The sequence below is a fragment of the Stegodyphus dumicola genome, chromosome 3 (assembly GCF_044657685.1).
Source record: "Stegodyphus dumicola isolate Sdum_Otavi_A_Nest chromosome 3, ASM4465768v1".
Lineage (NCBI taxonomy): Eukaryota > Metazoa > Arthropoda > Arachnida > Araneae > Eresidae > Stegodyphus > Stegodyphus dumicola.
The window spans coordinates 99626799-99645373 of NC_140770.1; positions in this window are offsets into that span (position 1 = coordinate 99626799).

An 18575-nucleotide genomic window follows, 5' to 3' on the forward strand; every position below is an offset into this window, starting at 1 on the left:
CAGACATGAAGGTGATGTTAGCTTGAAACGAAATCCCAAACCGAAGGCTCCCAAAAGCTTAAAAATCTCGCCTAGTCAGGACATAGGTAGTAAAATTACACAAACACTGAGCTCTGAGTTTGCGGTCAGCAGCCACAATAATGTGGCGCCATCTCGTGAAGGAACTGAGAAACAGGTTGCAGCGAGTAGGTCTGGAACCGAAAACGCAGCGCGACCACTCAGTTATCCAGATGAGGTCACGTGCCCGACTGGGCGAACTGACGCTCATATTCCCCAGGCTGGCGCAACTCAAATGAACACCATGGAGGAGAGACTTAGTGAAAATGCCACTAATGGTGAGGATAACAATAGTATGGACACGGACGCTAGTACGTCTAAACAAAATACAAGCTCAGATGAAAACATAGAAACGGAATTTGTGAAAAAGTCACGGATACCACCCATAACTATTAAAGTAGATTACCCTACTTGGAAAAACATAGCTAGGGCACTTAAACAGAGAAACATTGAGTTTAACTCTAATAAGAATAATAAAGGGATTAAAATTTTCATCAGAAACCCTGAACATTACAGGCAGACTGTTACTTATTTAAAAGACACGAAAGTGGAACATCACTCTTTCACGCTTCCTGAGGATAAAGACATAAAAGTTGTGATAAGAGGTCTTTTAAGATATACAGATACGGTAGAAATACAAGAGGAGTTAGAGGATTTAGGATACAAAGTTGAATCAGTTAAACAACTTACGCGCAGAAGAAAAGGGGAGGTTATTAAACTTCCGCTATTTTTAGTTACTCTGCCTAAGAAACCCAAATCCAAAGATATACACAACGAAACTCACTTATGTGACCTAGGAATTAAAGTCGAAAATTATAAAGGTAGATCGGGCACGCTACAATGCTATAGGTGCCAAGGATTTCATCATACGCAAACTGGCTGTAACTATGCACCCAAGTGCGTGAGATGCGGAGAGGGACATTTGTCCTTTGAATGCCCTAATAAAAACTCTGACTTGCCACCATGTTGTGCGAACTGTAAACAATCTCACTCCTCGAACTTTAGGGGTTGTGAGATGTTCCCTAAAAAGAAACAAGATAAGCCAAAAGTCTATACTAGTAGGGTTATAGAAAATAAATCATTTGCACAAGCCCTGTCTACTGGTTTGTATGCAGACATGATCAAGGAAGCAAAAACTGTTTTTGCACACCTGGCCGAGCTTGTATCGGTCATTAAGAGCTCCGGCTTTCTTTTAACACAGCAAATAGGACAAAATGCACCTACTCATAAGGACAAAACTACCATAAATCAAGATCTTAATGGATAGGTACACCACACAAGGAGATCCCATAAAATTAGCATTCTGGAATGCTCATGCCATTCAGAACAAGTTGACGGAATTTTTAAACTTCCTTAACAATCACAATATTGATATTGCCCTTGTAACAGAGACTTTTGCCACGCCATGCGTGCGTATAAATTTGCCTAATTACCGCACATATAGGTGCGATCGTTTGAGTCACCGTGGTGGGGGGCCGCAATTTATGTGCGAAACTCGCTACAGTCCTGTTTGATTAGCCAAGACAGAAACGACGGACATGAGATGGTCGCAGTCTCAGTGTACTTACCGCAATATGGTAATTTGAATTTCATTTCATTTTATAATCCGCCCAGGAAACTACTGACGGAAAGTGTTCTTTCCAAACTTCTCTCTGACACTAATAAGTATATCCTAACGGGTGATCTCAATGCAAAGCACTCCGAGTGGGGGTGCCGTAAAACTAACCAAAATGGTAAGGTCCTCTATGAATTTATAAATAATCACCCAGTTGCCTTGCATGTTACTGAGGAGTATACGTATAGACCACAGAACCCAAGAAATGCAGACCTTCTTGATATTTTTCTGACAAATACTTCAATCCCTATTTATACTGAAGTAAAGCACGAATTGAGCTCTGACCATATACCGGTCATTGCTTACCTAGGCACTACTAAAGAGGCAGAAAATGAAATGATCCGCACGACTGACTGGAATAAGTTCCAGAAGTTTCTCAGTCAGAATCCGCCCGTCTTTGATACTCTGAACTCGCGGAAAGATATAGATGATGCAGTTGATACCCTCACTGATTCAATCAATAATGCTATTGAAAATGCCTCTAGACACGTGAGAAGAAATAATAACGCTGGCATTCTGCCACAGGAAATTAGAGAGATGATTAAGGACCGGAATAGGATGAGGAAAGCGTGGCACCTTACATGGAGCCCTCACGTTAAAAGAGATATGAACAAATTAAATAAATTAATTAAAAAGAAAATAGATGAGCATAAGAGAGATGTATGGGAAGAAAAAATTCAGAATCTTAGTCCGAATGATGGCAGTCTCTGGACGTTCATGCGTAACTTGAAAAGGCAGCGTACATGCAATAAGCCGATTTATACTGAAAACTCTGTTGCTCTCAACAATAAAGACAAATCGACGGTCCTTGCGGACCATTTAGAAGAGCAGTTCAGACCTAACATGACGCCCATGGACATTAATTTTGTCAATGAGGCATGCTACTTTGTTAGGGATTGGCTTAATGCCCACACTGCTAAGAGGTACATGGCCACTGCTACCCCCAGTGAGATCAAAGAAATCACAAAGAAGCTTAAAGTCAAAAAGGCCCCTGGCATAGACGGTATTAATAATCACGCACTTAGAAATCTGCCCTGCAATGTTGTGACAAATTCACGAGTATTATCAATGCGTGTCTTAGTCAATGCTATTTTCCCACAAAATGGAAAATCGCAAAAGTTATTTTATTGCCTAAGCTCGGCAAGGATAACACTAAGCCAGATGGGTACAGGCCCATTAGCTTGCTTCCGGGACTAGGAAAGGTCTTTGAGAGATTAATCTACAGCAGATTGAAAAACTATATTGAATTACTGCCTCCGGAACAATTTGGTTTCCGGAGAAAGCTTTCAACAACGAAGCAGCTGGTTCGGCTCGTCGAGTTTTGTGGGGATGCGCTTCACAAGAAACAAAATGTCGCCTTACTCATGCTAGGCGTGGCGAAGGCATTCGACCGCGTCTGGCATGAGGGGCTTATTTATAAACTTATAAATCTCCCTATGGATAGAGAGCTGATTCAGCTAATTATGTCTTTCATCACTAATAGGAAATTCACTGTGGCTATTGGAAAGGACATCTCCAGTTTACGCACCATGAATGCAGGCGTCCCACAGGGATCCATTTTAGGGCCCGTCCTGTATTTATTTTATGTTCATGACTTTCCTAGGGCTCACATTGGCAGAAATTACTTTCTTGGGTGCTATGCGGACGATACGGCATTAGCCGTAAAGTCCGCAAACGCACACCATGCAATCAAGAAATTACAGAAGCTTCTACCAGTGGTAGAAAAGTGGTGTAAGACTTGGAGAATTGCTATTAATGCCAGCAAATCGCAATTATTATTGATAAGAAGGAAAAATACACAGTTGACTATTAACAGTAAGCTCTTCTTATTCTCTGAAGAGATTCCTAGAGTTAGTAAGGCGAAATATTTAGGAGTAATGCTAAATGAAAGATTAAAATGGGGAGATCATATAACAGAGGTCAGAAGAAAAATTTTCACTGTTGTAAATAGTCTCATCCCTCCCTATATTGGGTAATTATTCTAGCTTAGACCTCAGGAAAAAGAGGCTAGTTTATATCACGGCAATTAGGCCATTGATGACTTATGCGTCGCCGGCCTGGTGCACGGCTACCAAGGAGGATATAAAAAGACTTCAAATCATGCAAAACAAAGTCCTAAGGCTTATCACCCATGCTCACTTTTTTGTGAGCAATGCTACACTACACTGTGACTTAAAACTGGACACTCTAGAAGAGCACCTGAATAAGATCAACAGGAAATTCTTCACGAAAGCTTTGAACTGTGACCATATGAGAAATTTTGATATCTTTACCTACGAAATATTGAATGAGGACGCCAAACTGCGCCCACTTGCGGCCCACCTTATCAGGGACCCGAACTTTCCCACCTAGTGCCTACCTGTAAATGATGTACCCAATGTGTTTATTAGCATTCTTAATTTTGTATTTTACTCATTTATTGTACTGTGTATTTCTTAAATTCTCTAGTTTTATTCACATTCTACACTCATTTTATGACTCCCACTTAGTCACGCCTTTACCGGGCCGGTTACTTGCTTGTGATCTCTTGCGTTGCTGGTCTTCCTATTCTTTATCCGTCTTTCTCCTCCTTACTGCGGACATTATGTGAAGATAGTTCTATGTTATTGTGCCCATCCGGCATAAATTTGATTGAGCCAGATAAACTACTGATCTCAGTGGTATTCTGGCTATAAGTTATCAGTCAGTCAGTCGAAACTGGCTTGTGACGTCACGGTTAAGGGACCCTCAGCAATAACTCACACAATGACACTCCCCGAAACTTTCTCCGTATTCTTTGTCACCGTATTACTGTTAGACATACCTCACACGCTCTTGTTAGATGCTTAGATTTCGTTAGTTTTATTAACATTTGTGCATTATTCATTGCTTTTTTCAAGTTGATTGCTTAGTGATACATTTTAGTTTCTGCATATTTTCGTGCGAAATTGTGTTATCAGCATTATGCCTTCCCGTTGTATTGTTCCTGGATGCAAAGGAAATTATGATAATGGTCCTCGTGTGAGAGTCTATAGTTTTCCATCTAATGAAATTTTAAAAAAGAAATGGCTTAAAGCTATACCTCGGAGTAATTTTAAATTAACGAAAGCTTCAAAAATTTGCGAACTTCATTTCAAAGATGAAGATATTGAGATGGAGACAAGTGCATATGATCCATCCTCTGGAAAAAAAAATAAGTGCACCTCTTTCACGTTCTCGATTAACGAAAGAAGCAATACCATCTTTATTTCCGGGTTGCCCTGAATATTTATCCTATCAGAAACAGAATCGAGAATCTCCGTATGATAAGAAAATACGATTACAAAATCAGCAACTGCATTTGGCTCTACAGGAAAGCATGAAAACGAAATCAGAAGAAGAAGCAAAATACATGTTTTCAACATATGCAAACTTTTTAAAGTGCTTAGAGACTCAGCAAATCCCGTTATTTTGGTCTATAATCAGAAAGGAAGATGAGACATTATTTATTCACATCAATACTCAAGCAGCACCAGTTATTGAAGCCTCTGTTGTTCTTAAATATGATTTAAGTGTCTCAGCATTTATTGGTAATGCTGCAATAAAATCATGCAAAGAACGTAACTTTCCTGTGAAAGTTGGAGATATCAGAAATCTCCAAGAAATACTAGATGGTGTACAGTCTCTGTTAATACCTGTAGCTCAAAATGAAATTCAATCAATTTTGGATACAATTTTGGAATTATTGCGCCTTCTTAAACTGAATGATGAAGTCGAAGAAACTGTTATTAATTTTTTGGCCGAACAAGTTTCACTTTTCTCGGTCAATAAATTTAAACGGAGATACTCACCAGAAATGCTAATATTTTCAACTTTATTGCATTCCATATCTCCACACGCGTATAAGTTTTTACGACATTCGGGAAATATTAATTCTTCCCCATCCAGCAACAGTTAGAAAAATTTGTACTGAATTTAATGCAAGTCCCTTTAAAGAGCAATTTGAAGTAAACTTCATTATGCGAGAGAGAAATTTATGGAACTTCAACCTCATGAAAGAATTGTTTCTGTAATGATGGATGAAATTCATATTAAACCATATTTAGATTTCAGAGGAGGTAATATTGTTGGCTCTTCTTTTAACACTAAGGATGCAGCAACAAGTGCTTATGTTTGTATGATCCAGAGCTTACTCTCCCAGTATAAAGATGTTGTGCATATTTTACCTGTGAAAACCATAACAGCGGATATATTGCACTTTATACTTAAAAAGATTGTAACAGGATTAGAGAATATAGGGTTTTTCGTGGTTTGTGTAGTAAGTGACAATAATTCACTCAATCGTAAATCTATGCGTTATTTCTCAAATCCACCAAAACTGAGTATCGTTTATCCTCATCCAGTAAAAACAGAGAGACCCTTATTTTATGTAATTGATGCAGTACATATATTAAAATGTATACGAAATAACTGGTTGAATCAGAAAAACTTAAATCAGTGTTTTCAATACCCAGATTTTGAGACATTTGAAAATAATGTTATTATGAAAACTGCATCTTTTTATACTCTCAAAAAACTATATGAAGCTGAAAAGAATAATTTAGTTATATTTAATCGCTCTTTGACTTTTAAATCTCTTAACCCATCGAATTTAGAGAGGCAGAATGTCAAACTGGCACTGCAAGTTTTTAATGAACATGTAGTGAATGCTCTAGTAGAACTAGAAGAAAAAAATAATCTGCAATTTGCCAAAGAAACCGGAAATTTTATTAAAATAATTCATGTTTGGTGGTGCATTATAAATGTAAAAAGTCCCCATAAAGGAATACGACTAAGAAATGAAAATATGAATCCATTAACTAATTTGCCTGACGATGAAAACGTGAAGTTCTTAAGTAAATTTTTGAATTGGCTGGATGTTTGGAAAAGCATGGGATGCACTACAGGGAATTTTACGAAAGAAACTCATCATGCTCTTACTCACACAACTCATGCTTTGTTGGAAATGAAGGAGTATTGTATCGAAGAGCTGAAAATGAAATATTTTCTCTGTGGAAAAATACAAACTGATTCTTTTGAAGAGAGATTCGGAAAGTATAGATTTTTAGCCGGATCGCAATATCATGTCTCAGTGAGGCAAATATTTGAATGTGAGTCCAAACTCAGATTACAAAACACTTTTTCATTGAGATCTGCAACTTTTGGTCAAATTACTATTGATGAATTTAATGCTGTGTCTTCATATGAAAAGGAAGATGAAGTAATTAATTACTTGAATATTGATGTAACTAATGAAGATATTTTAGGCATCGAAAGTGTAATACCAGTTTTGACATACCTTGCAGGATATTGTGTTTATGCCATATGCAAAAAACAGAAGTGTTCATCATGTCTGTCACAGTTTTCAATTGATAAAGAACTGATATGCGAAGATTCATATCGCTTAATTTCAAGTATGGATAGAGGATGTTTAAAGTATCCTCACCCAGACATTGTGAATATTATTGTGCATTGCTATATAGTAGTTCAAAAACTTCTTTCTGAGAAATACGAAAATGAATTTTTAAAAGTTCAAAATCAACGAAATTTTGCATTGACTCTTGCATTTTCTATTATAAATAGGCTAGAATTATTTAATTCAATTGATATATGTGAGTTAGGTCATACTGCTGAGTATTGTGTGAAACAAATTTTGTGGGTGTGCATAAACATTTTACTTAAGAATTACTGTTGTAAAAAAAATTATAACTATAGAAAACCCTGTTTAAAAAGAAAACTACAAACACTACAGAAAGCAAATATCTAAAATAAGGTATTTATATTTTAGAAAACATTCCATTGCATTTAAAAAATATCAGTTATTTTATTGCATATTTTTTTGTAAACTTTTTGTTGGCTTTTATAAGTTGTAATTTTTTATTCATTATGATTTAAGGGATGAATTTATGTTTACTTTTGACATCTGAAGCATCATCCCTTGTAATAATTACTAAGACTAGTAATATAAAAATTGTCAGCAAAATTTATGATTATTTATTTTAATTGGAAACTAATTTTATATGAAATAACTGTCCTAAGGGGTTAAAAGCATAACACTTATTTCATTACATAACATGTAGAATATCAAATGCTGAGTAAATTTGATTCATGACATAGTACTGTGTTCTTAAATTTAAATATCAATGCTTTTTGCAAATCATTAAATATCATTTTATCATGATGAAACTTAAATGCATATGTTTAGCTAATATAGCTTCTGTTCACTTTTATATATGTTATTATCATGCAATCAGTTTGTTTAAAATTTGTTATGCAATATAAATCTTTCTGAGAATGATAGAAAAATTTCTAAAATAATGTATGTAAGACTCATATTAAGGTAATTAAATTGCGAAACTGCAAACTGAAATTTTAAAAATGTACAGTTATTGAAGAAGCAGTAGTAATTGAATTCATATGTAGACATACTTGTTTTTATTGTATTTCAATTCAATGCAATTTTAAAAACAATTTTTTTAATTATCTTTTGAATTACAATCTTTGAGTACATGGCACCACCAAAAAGATATGTAAGGTAAGTTAAAAAAAATTGCATACATTATAAAAAAAAAAAAAAAAGTTTTGAACATGATGTTAGGATTTATATTTTCTTTTCATGTGGATATTAATAGAAAAGATATTTTCAGAACAGAGGTAACGCAAAAAACTTTTTTCCTGTCTTATTTGGAATTTAATATTGATAGTCTTCAGAGCTATGTAATAAACATTATCTCAATTAAACTACAGATTCTGTCGAATAATTATGTAGCATTAAGAGGAAAACATTAACTGTAATACAGATTAACATACAATATGTAAGTAAGAAATAATTTTAAAGGTAGACTATTTAGTAATTTATTACATTCAGAAAATTTTTCTGACTGATATAAAGCATTTAAATGTTAGTCTAAATATTAAGTAGTCTCTTGCATTCGTTTGATATTTTATAATCCTGCTACATTAATATTATAGATATAAATAAAAATATGCAATAATTATAGATTGAGAGATAATATGTGTTCCCACTGGCAAACATTTTGTTAAAGTAATGGGTGAAACAAAAAATTTGATGCAGTGGTGAGAATCAACGAGAGGCACAAAGACAGTACAGAAAAATCAAAATAAAAATTTTTGCTACTTGAATTTTAAAACTAATTTTTCCTTCGAAGAAATTATTTGCTTTTAAAAGCACCACACTGTTCTCAAATAATTTTGTTTTGAAAATAAATACCAACAAAAGAAAATGAAAATATTTCATATTCGTATAAGCTTTGTAAAACATTATATTGCCGCTTGTAATTTTGTTTTAGACTGCTTTTATAGTATGAGATACCAATTTCATAGAATAGCTTTAGAAAAACTGGTGTTTAGCAAGGAAGGTAAACTGCACGAAGACCGGTCCCCTAGCAGTGTCGTAGTAACTCAGCGCGCAGGCCTTATCTATCTCGATGGTGGCGGCCTGACGGTTACACAAACGTATCATACTAACCGAAAATCAAATCCCCACTACTTGTGAAAAAATGCAGAACAAAAGTTCCAGCCAAATTAAAAAAAATGGTAATTACAATATAGCATTCGCCTAAGTAAAATTTGGTTCGGATTTTAATAATTCAAGACGATTCACTGGTTAATTGATATAAATCCTTACGTCTCCGTCACAGCTTCAGATAATATGGAAATCTGTCTTAGTATTCTAAAGGAAAGGTTATTTAATATTATCTGATATTAAAACAGTAATATTTAATATTATGTCATATTGGAACATCAACTTTAAATAGAAAATGTACAGCTACAAAGTTTTAAAACTACGCAATGTAAAGATGAATTTTTCAGTGAGGCCGTTATGGAAAATTACTTACATTCGTTGTTTACATTAAGAAAAAGGTCATGATTAAAAAAAACAATTTTATCACTGATAAAACGGCTTTACCCTCTGCCATCACGCATTAAATCGATGATCTTCAAAAGTTTCAATAAGCATGATATTAAACTAGTGAAGATACTATTTCCTAGATCTGTAACGTAAAAGACTCCAGTAATAATAATCGAGTCCGTACCATACATACGTTCCATGGAAATTAGAACTAATAAATGTTTTTTCATGGAAACGTGGTCTTTACATTGTCACTTCCCAGACGCGAATTGTAACTATTTAAAATTAACCATTGTTGTTGCAATTTCGATAACAGTTTTTAAAATTTTCCATTTTATTATTACAAAAGTCACTTTTAATTTATTATTTAATACTAAAAAAAAAAACCTGAGCTTTGGTTTACACAGTAAAAGGAAGTTTGTGTAAGGCTTGAAACTTTCATTCAAATTCACTAATGATGCATAGAGGCATCGTCTAAAACTAGTTTCCCCCTGATGGAAAATAAAGAATTTTTGATCATATGCTTCAGTAATTACATCTCTAGTCATGGCAATTAACTTGATACGTGAGATCTTAGATGAGATGTTAGCTAAGAAGTTCTAGGATGAATTAGGGATGTTAATTAGGCTGTAAGATAAGTAGGCATTCAAGGATTTTCGATAGTAAGTAGACATATATAGTGGATCGTTTAAGAACCCGATATCATCTTATATTAGATCCAATGCCCTTTTAAATCTCTGCAGATATTAAGTATTAAGTAAACTCTACGCTGAAGTTACGTTGCTTTTCCTGAAATAAATTATGCTACTTTTTTTAGTTATAACAATATTTAATACATTATAACTTTATACATTATAAGGGCCTTATGATAAATAATAAGGCCACAAATGTACTCGTCGTGTGTTTAAAATTTTTCGATTTTAGAAATAATTCTATCAATCTGTTTGCTAATGCGCTGCTTGAATATACGTACTTTAAAAATTCAATACATATGACTAGTAAATATTATAAATATTTTCTAAGGATATATAACCATCGAATTTATTTGCCTTTAGCATTCCTGTGCTCATATTTAAATATATTTAATTAATGAAGAGCTTAAGAAAAAGTATAATTGTACAGTATAATACAGATAAGTTTGTAAATGGCCAGAATATCAGCTAGTCTGTCACGATCTTCTTTAAGTGAACGAAAACTTAAGGGAACAGGGGCACACAAAAGATCTTTTGGATTCAAGGGCCATCACATCAAGCATAGAATGATCTATGTTCTTCGAGCAGACAAATTTTCAGGATTATTTGTGATGATACAACTGTGTTTAACAAGATACGATTGCAGCCGTAATCACAATCTTTATCGTAATCTATACTATTAAAAATCTCTGCACGTCTGTTTGAGGCATCATCTCCTCCGGAACAGCCAGGGGTTCAGTTCTGAGAGAGGTAACGCCGGATTCCAAAAATTCGTGGGAAGCCATTCTCGTCTTCGTATGACTTTAATCAACCGAGATATTAATTAACAATTCTGAAAGAATTAATTTCCGCATTCATTGTTCCGAGTAGCAACAGTCTTGAGAGTCGCTGGAGATAAAAAATGTTTTATTTCGGAAAGTATTGCCACTGCTCGCTTTCAAATTCTGGAGTTTGTTAATAATTTTTTTTAAAGTTTTACAACATATGAAATAAAAATAGAATTGTCAAGCATTAACTATGTTATTACTTGTATTATGTAATATCATATTCTGACTTTATAGAAAGCACGCGATTGCATGTGACGTCATTCTACGTCAAAAAGTTTTCGTTAATGTCAGCATTTCAAATAAATGTTTGCTATAGGAAACTTTTTTTTTTCAGGCTAGGATAACTGGCATGGTATGTTGCTGCCACGTTAATCGCTTTTTGATATTGAAGAAAAGTTGTTATATTGCTGTAAATTTAAATCATGACATCATAATCAAGCCATAATCATTAAATTTAAATCATGATGTTATAATAGTTTTATAATTGTGCAACCTCAATAGGAATTATTCAGGAGATATAGTTTAGAACAATACCGCTTGATAAAAAATCAAGAACGAATTTTTTCCTCTTTAACCGCGAAAACAAAAATGAATATTAGTAAATAAAGGTCTGCTTAAATATCAGTTAACTGCTAATTGTATATTTTTAAGCTTACGTACAATTACGTCATTAGTACTGAAGTTACTACAAATCTCCCTTACGTAGTTGCACAGGGTGAATAACAAAATATGTATCATAACACACATGACCTTAGAAATAAGTCAGTTTGAACTTAAAACAATTTATTTCTAAAATTTTGAGAATGCAAAGTTCCCTAATCATTAGTAACAAACATAGAATTATATTACATAATAATAAGATAATAGAAGAAAAATATGTAATGATTGTGAGAACAAGGCGACATGAGTGTTTAACAATTATTTCAATTGCGCTGCAAAATCTTTCATGCAATACTTCTAATCTTTTCTTCAAAACACCCCTCGCTCTTCTAACTTTGGCACAGCACCAAAAAGGCAACTATTCGATTCACGTCTGTAACTTCGACATTTTAAGTAAATTCCATTTAAGAGAAAGATAAGAAGGAGATAAGGAAATGTACAATTAAACTAAAATAAATGTGATTTTGGGGGTTGCGCTAATCATCTCTACAAACAATTGACTGGTCTTGGAATCAAATTTTCTCATTCAGTTTTAAAGTCCAAAGTTTGAATTTAGAACAATAGATTTTAATGCTATTGCCGTTTTTACACAGAGAAACAAAAGGAGGAAAATTTGCAATTTGAACTCAGTTTATTATAGTTAATTTAACTCTACGTTTAAGTACGCTTTATCAATAGAGATGAAATCTTCAGTTTTTGAGATTCTAAGAAATAAAGAATGCGAAGTCTTTTCTGTTAAAATTTGCTGTAATGTTTTCTATCCAGTGGACAGCATAAAGAAAGAGAACGATGATTACATATATTAGATAGTTATTACTTTATAGCACTAGAATGTTTTAGCATTCAGACTTCAGTAGTATGAGTACAACTTTCTTGCCCATTGTGGAACTTGATTTTCTATGCAGGACGATTCGTAATTTCCTTGGGCGTTTGAAAGATTATTGGACAATGCAACAAATAGCAAATGCTGCAAGACGTATGTGTTAATATTTAAAACATTTCTCCAACTTTTGTGCATACCTTACAGATAATCGATAAATGCATTCTTGCTGATGTCCCCAGGTATTGATCCGGAATTCAAGTTCTTGTCAGGTATGTTCTATCATGCCTTAAAAGTGGCCATCGATTATACGTAATACTTTCTAGCAGCTATGCAAATTCATGTATAGAAAATGGACGCAAAACAACTTATGTAATAGAATAAGTAATAGGGGATTGGTGTTAGATCAGGTAAGCACCAATGGTATGGGTATCCAAGTCAGAGGTGCTGCAAATGATGTTAAACTGTAAAACTAACTAAATTAATTTTAAAATTAAAGCAAAATAAATCAAATATTTCCACCAGTGAAAAATGAAAAGATGGCTGAGCAGAAGTAAGCGTCTCTAAGTGTTAGAATAACGGCCAAATGGCTGCCTGCAAGGAGTTTTCAAAGTTTCAGCTATGGGAAATTCGTCAGGTTCCTTGATAAATTATTCTCGAAGATTTAATTTTTAACCTATCCTACAGTAACTTTTCTGTGCGCAATAAATCTTTCTGTAATTCCTTATATTTTTCGATTTTTTATCCGGAACTAGGTTATAATGCACAAATTGGATCTCTTCGTAAGGTAGCTCACAATCCATGTCGAGCGCTATTCCTATACAGAAACCTTCCTAAGGTGGCGCGAACATTTGAGAAGACCAGTTTTTAGGTTAAAAAAGACAATTTTCATAAGTGTAGGCACACCATTTTGCAAATACGATGTTCATTTACATTAGTGCTTATTAATTCTATTTCACTGCATATTGCAGTTAAAAGAAAACAATATGATAATTAAATGTTTTTTATAAAGTTACAGTCACTCTTATGCTTATTTCTGCTTCTGCGAAGTTTTAGGAAGGCAGGTTTTCTAGGGAAGCAGAAATAGGGGGTTCTGTTGTGATTAAATTGAGTTGTTCCACTGAATTTTGCGGATAAATCGGTCATGTAAGGAGCCTCAATCTTAAATTGTAGCAGTTGTCTGCCATCTCTCTGATTATTCATCGTTGTCCTTACACAGTTGTCCTATTAATCTGTTACTGAAGGCATTTACTGCTAATTTTATTCACAGCAGAGGTGGCATACTGTAATGTCTGATACAAACTGTCTCTGTAAGTAATTTTAGTAACTAAATGCTATTTATGAATGACACAGTGAGCAACGATTTTTGACTGTATTAAAAGTCGATTCACCTTTAGTACCTGCAATCAAGTTTCTTGCAAAAAGTATCTCATGAATATTTTTTTGTTTCTTCACGAAACTGGATATACGCTAAATAGTAAAGCCTCATTAGCACCTTGGAAAGGCTGATTCTTCAACTTGAAGAGGAAATTCGGTGGGTATCAAAAGTTTGCATTAGAAAGCTTCGGCACCTTCACCCATATCATCAATTCGTCGTCGCGCTGTATCATTGCTTAACAGGATAATTTTAATAACGTTGGATGAGGCTGGATGTCGTAAAGCCGTTTGTAAACCTTTCTTGACAGCCGGAAGTGTCAACTCTTTGCCGATGGTGTGAGGTTTTCCCAATTTAGCAACTTATTTTGATATATTATGAGAGGCCATCATACCATCGTCGCATTTTTTGATGAGGTTTCTAGTAAGCCTGAGACAGACGGTGCCTTTAGATATTTGTCTTTGATATTCGTGAAAAACGACAAATCTTTACTTTGACAGAAGGAATTTTTTTGCAAATGCCTCTGCAAACGAGCCGGTTTCATTGCATTATTAGATAGAACTTTGTTGCAAAGCAAACACATGGGTAATTGCGAATTCGATTGCGAAGGAACAAATCTGAACTTGGATTACGTGAACTGTACAGACGACACTTCTTTTCATTAACCGACATTGTTGGCTGCAGAGAAATATGATGAGGGAAAAATAACAAATTATCAAATTTAATAATTCACGATCACGACAAAGAAAAGCGCGCTTACCTAGCCGAAGGGCGAAATAAACAATGAAAGCAAATCGAAGATGAGCGGGAAAAAAAGAAACGAAACGAAGCAAAAGCAATACAATAAAGAGAGTGAAATCAAATATTCATATCGAAAAAGGACGCTCAACGTTGCGATTAATCGCGAGTGAAGAGAGTTCACGCATGCGTTGTGTTGTTTGGGATCCGAGAAGTCTCGTGGTGGCGATTTCAAGGCATCGCGCTAAGAATATAAATTCATCTTACCATTCTAAGAATTGCATTAGGGAAGCCGTCGCTTAAGTTCGTTTTATTTTTGGTGCAAATAATGTAAATCCGAAAATCGATTTAAGAATTTTTTTGGATTTTTAAAATTAAGTTCGCTCATCGCTCATTGCCCCCTACCGTTTAAAACATCCCACCATCTCCCGGGAGGAGATACCTACCCCATTGAGAACCAATGATTCAAAGGAAAATATTCTCAATAACGGCAAATTTGGACAGTGCAAATCCTAATGTGAATACGTAAAGATTAGTAAAGGGTGGTAAAATCTTGCACAAATCACATTGAAACAAATTATGAGGAAAATTGCTACCTATCTGAGATTTCCAAAAAAAATTAACCATCTCATTAAATAAAGCTCTATGTAAAGCGGGGGCAATGCCGGCTACAATCTCTTATGGAGATTTGATTAAGTTTTAAAAATTTTCTCTTAAAATTTTATAATGTTGGATCCAAATTTACCTTTGATTCGAATATATATATTTTTTTCTATGCCCTTTTGTCTTTTTTCTATGTCTTTTTTTCTTATGATTTTGCTTTTTTAACTCAGAAAACGGTGAATTTCCATTAATCTTTGCATCGAAAATGTGTTTAGTAATACTTCAAAAAGGGATTTTCCCATCTTTTTCATATTAGAACTACACCTTTCATAAAGTCAATTTTAAAAATAAAATGTCATTGATATTCAATAAAAACCACATTTGCCTGCTTCTTTAAGAAAAATGTTCTAAGGCGCAGTAATTAATTAACATAACAAGACATGTATTTTTGCTTAACGATTTTCAGAGCATAAAAATTTGGACCTACTTCACTTTAATAAATCAATGATATTTACATCAATTAATTTGTTTTCTTCTGATTGACAGAGTAAAATTTTTAGTTAAATCCGTGATTGACTAGAAGCATATTGTAAAATCTATTACAGTCAAAAGTCTTCAATCTGGACGTCCATAGTCCGGAATGATCTATAATCCGGACCTCAAAGCTACAAACCTTCTGCGCATGTGTAAACGCACAATGCGTTTACGCATGCACATAATACCTTTACGCATGCGCGTTTAATGTATAACGGACGGTATAAGCTAAGCTAAAATTATCTATTTCAGTTAATGTTGCAGATTGTGTTGTGCCTTAATCTTCGAATTGGATCCGGCTTATTATCTTTTGGAGACTGTTAGAGCAATTTTATAAAAGTAAGCTTGAACTTTCGATTATGTCAAAAAGAACTTCCGATTATGGAGCTGCCAAAGGATCTACAAAGCGAAAGCATGTTTCGATGTCCATCAAACAAAAAGTGGAATTCCTGAAAAAAATGGATAAAGGCATATCCTTTGTTTCTCTAACCATTCCGAAATCTGTTTATCAATTTCACGCTCCTCTGGGGGGGACGTCGCGGCGCGCAATGAACTGGAAGTTGATCTGTCATTACTATGCTTACGTTCAGGACAGATGTTTTTATTTTATTCGGCTTATAATTCCTTACTGAATGTAATATTTCATCTCGAGGTACTCCGTCTTTGATATGATTTAAATCAAATTCCTCATCATTGTAAATATCACGAATACACATCAAATAGTTTTCTGGTTGCAATTTTCTAATTTCGACTATGCATAATGTATGCTTTACGCATGCGGGCGTTGAAAGAAATGTTTAATAAAGTAAACACATAAATATTAAGCTCTTTTTTTGTAAATTTTGATACCCTTTAGATCATAATTGGTCTTTATTTCATAAATTACGGTTTCATATTTTTAATTTTATAATTTCTGCATGCCATCTTACCAGATTTAAATTGATGATCTGTAATCCGGAAAAACCGAAAATCCGGAATCGCCGAAGTCCCGACGAGTCCAGATTAAAGACTTTTGTCTGTAGCTGTCATGTTAACAGTCCTACTTATTTCATTAATATTTTCGGATTAGGAATACGGCATTGTAAAACTATTCAGATACTTTTTATTAGAATGTGAACTAATTACTAGTAATTGGAAATTGAAATGACAATCAGAACTCCAATATCAGCTTCCAGTTTAAATTTTTCGGGTATGTATTGTGGTTCAAAACGTTTATAAAGTAAGAGGGAATATAATATTTCTTTTTCCAGTATTACTAATTAAAAGCATATGAACTGACAAAATTTTGCAAAATGTAAATTCAAACTGAGTAATAACCTTGTGTAACTATCGAAATAAGTTTTTCATTTCCTCCCCTGGCTATTTCGTTAAAGTTAACGTATAACAGAAATTCTGCTTACCTGAAATAACTGAATAATTGCAAGATAAGTTCTCAGTACAACATCATTAGCGTGACTATTCCATGCATTCAAAATTTATTGAGAATTATTTGCAACAAATTAAATCGGTATTAGAAGCGAATTGGATATGCAAGTCCACGGTGTCTGAGAATGTCGTGTCTCTCCTCTTGTCTCATATCTATAATCCCCGATAGGCTTGCGAAATACTCTAATTGACGGAGATTAAACGTTACACGAAAAGGGAACGATACTGATCCTTTAATGAAGTCATCGTGGCCATTGCTGCCAAATTAAAAGCGATCTTCTCTTGTACACACAAGATATGCCTAGTAAATGAGATGGATTGTGTTTGAATACATGGAATTGTTAGGAATTTTATTATGAAACTTCAGTCGTTAGCAGATTCATGGATTGTAGTTTCGAAAAGGTAACTTCTTTTGTTATGGTGCTAGCAATGCGTTATTCCTACTACTGCTTACCCGTTACGACCAAAAAATGGAAATTTTTATCTCATTTTTAACTGTATGTTATGTATAAGAAAAACAGGTCAGTATAAAGCTAAGACGAAGTTCATGCTCGAACTGACAAAAGCGTTAGTCAGTCACATAAAAGACTGGCACTGGTTATTTGTTTTCCAACGACAAAAATTATATTGGTCAATCAATCGGAAATATGATATATAAGCAAATAAACTAAAGTAAAAAATGTCTCAATAGTGATATTACCATCTATCGATTAATCCAAAAATTGAACAACTTTTGATAAGACTTGAAAAAGTATTGCCAGTTTTTGATAAAAATTTAAATTAGTCACAAACACTAAAAAATAGATTTTAGGAATTCAAGCAAATGTTATATATTTGTTAAAAAAAGTTTGGGGATATTTTACAGCACCAAAAATTAAAGAATACTTTTGATGCACAAATAATTATCTATTAAAATAATGTTTAATAATTTATCATTTCGCAGGTGATTATACTTGCTTTATTTACTTTTTAAATCATAATTATAACAGGCAATTCTCGTCTACTTACAGATTATTTTCGTACCTTGAAGAACACCATGCCTGGTTTCTTGTAAAGTGCAGTATTTCTGCAAATTATTCACTGCAGTCTACTATCTATAGCTTCGCCTAATTTTGAACAATGTTATGTTACATCAATTTATCTAAAACTAGATCTAACAGCATTCGTTTTGTAACGCAGGAAGGTTTTTGGTTTACCTACTGTAAAATATTTATGATTTGACTATATTAAAGCTGTTCACTTAAATGAAAATTTCGATTTCATGTAGTAGCTTAGAAAAAAAGTGCTTGACATTTGAATGGTTTAGTATAAGTTCGAGAAACAAATGATGTAATACTTCTTAATTAGGTTCTAGATATT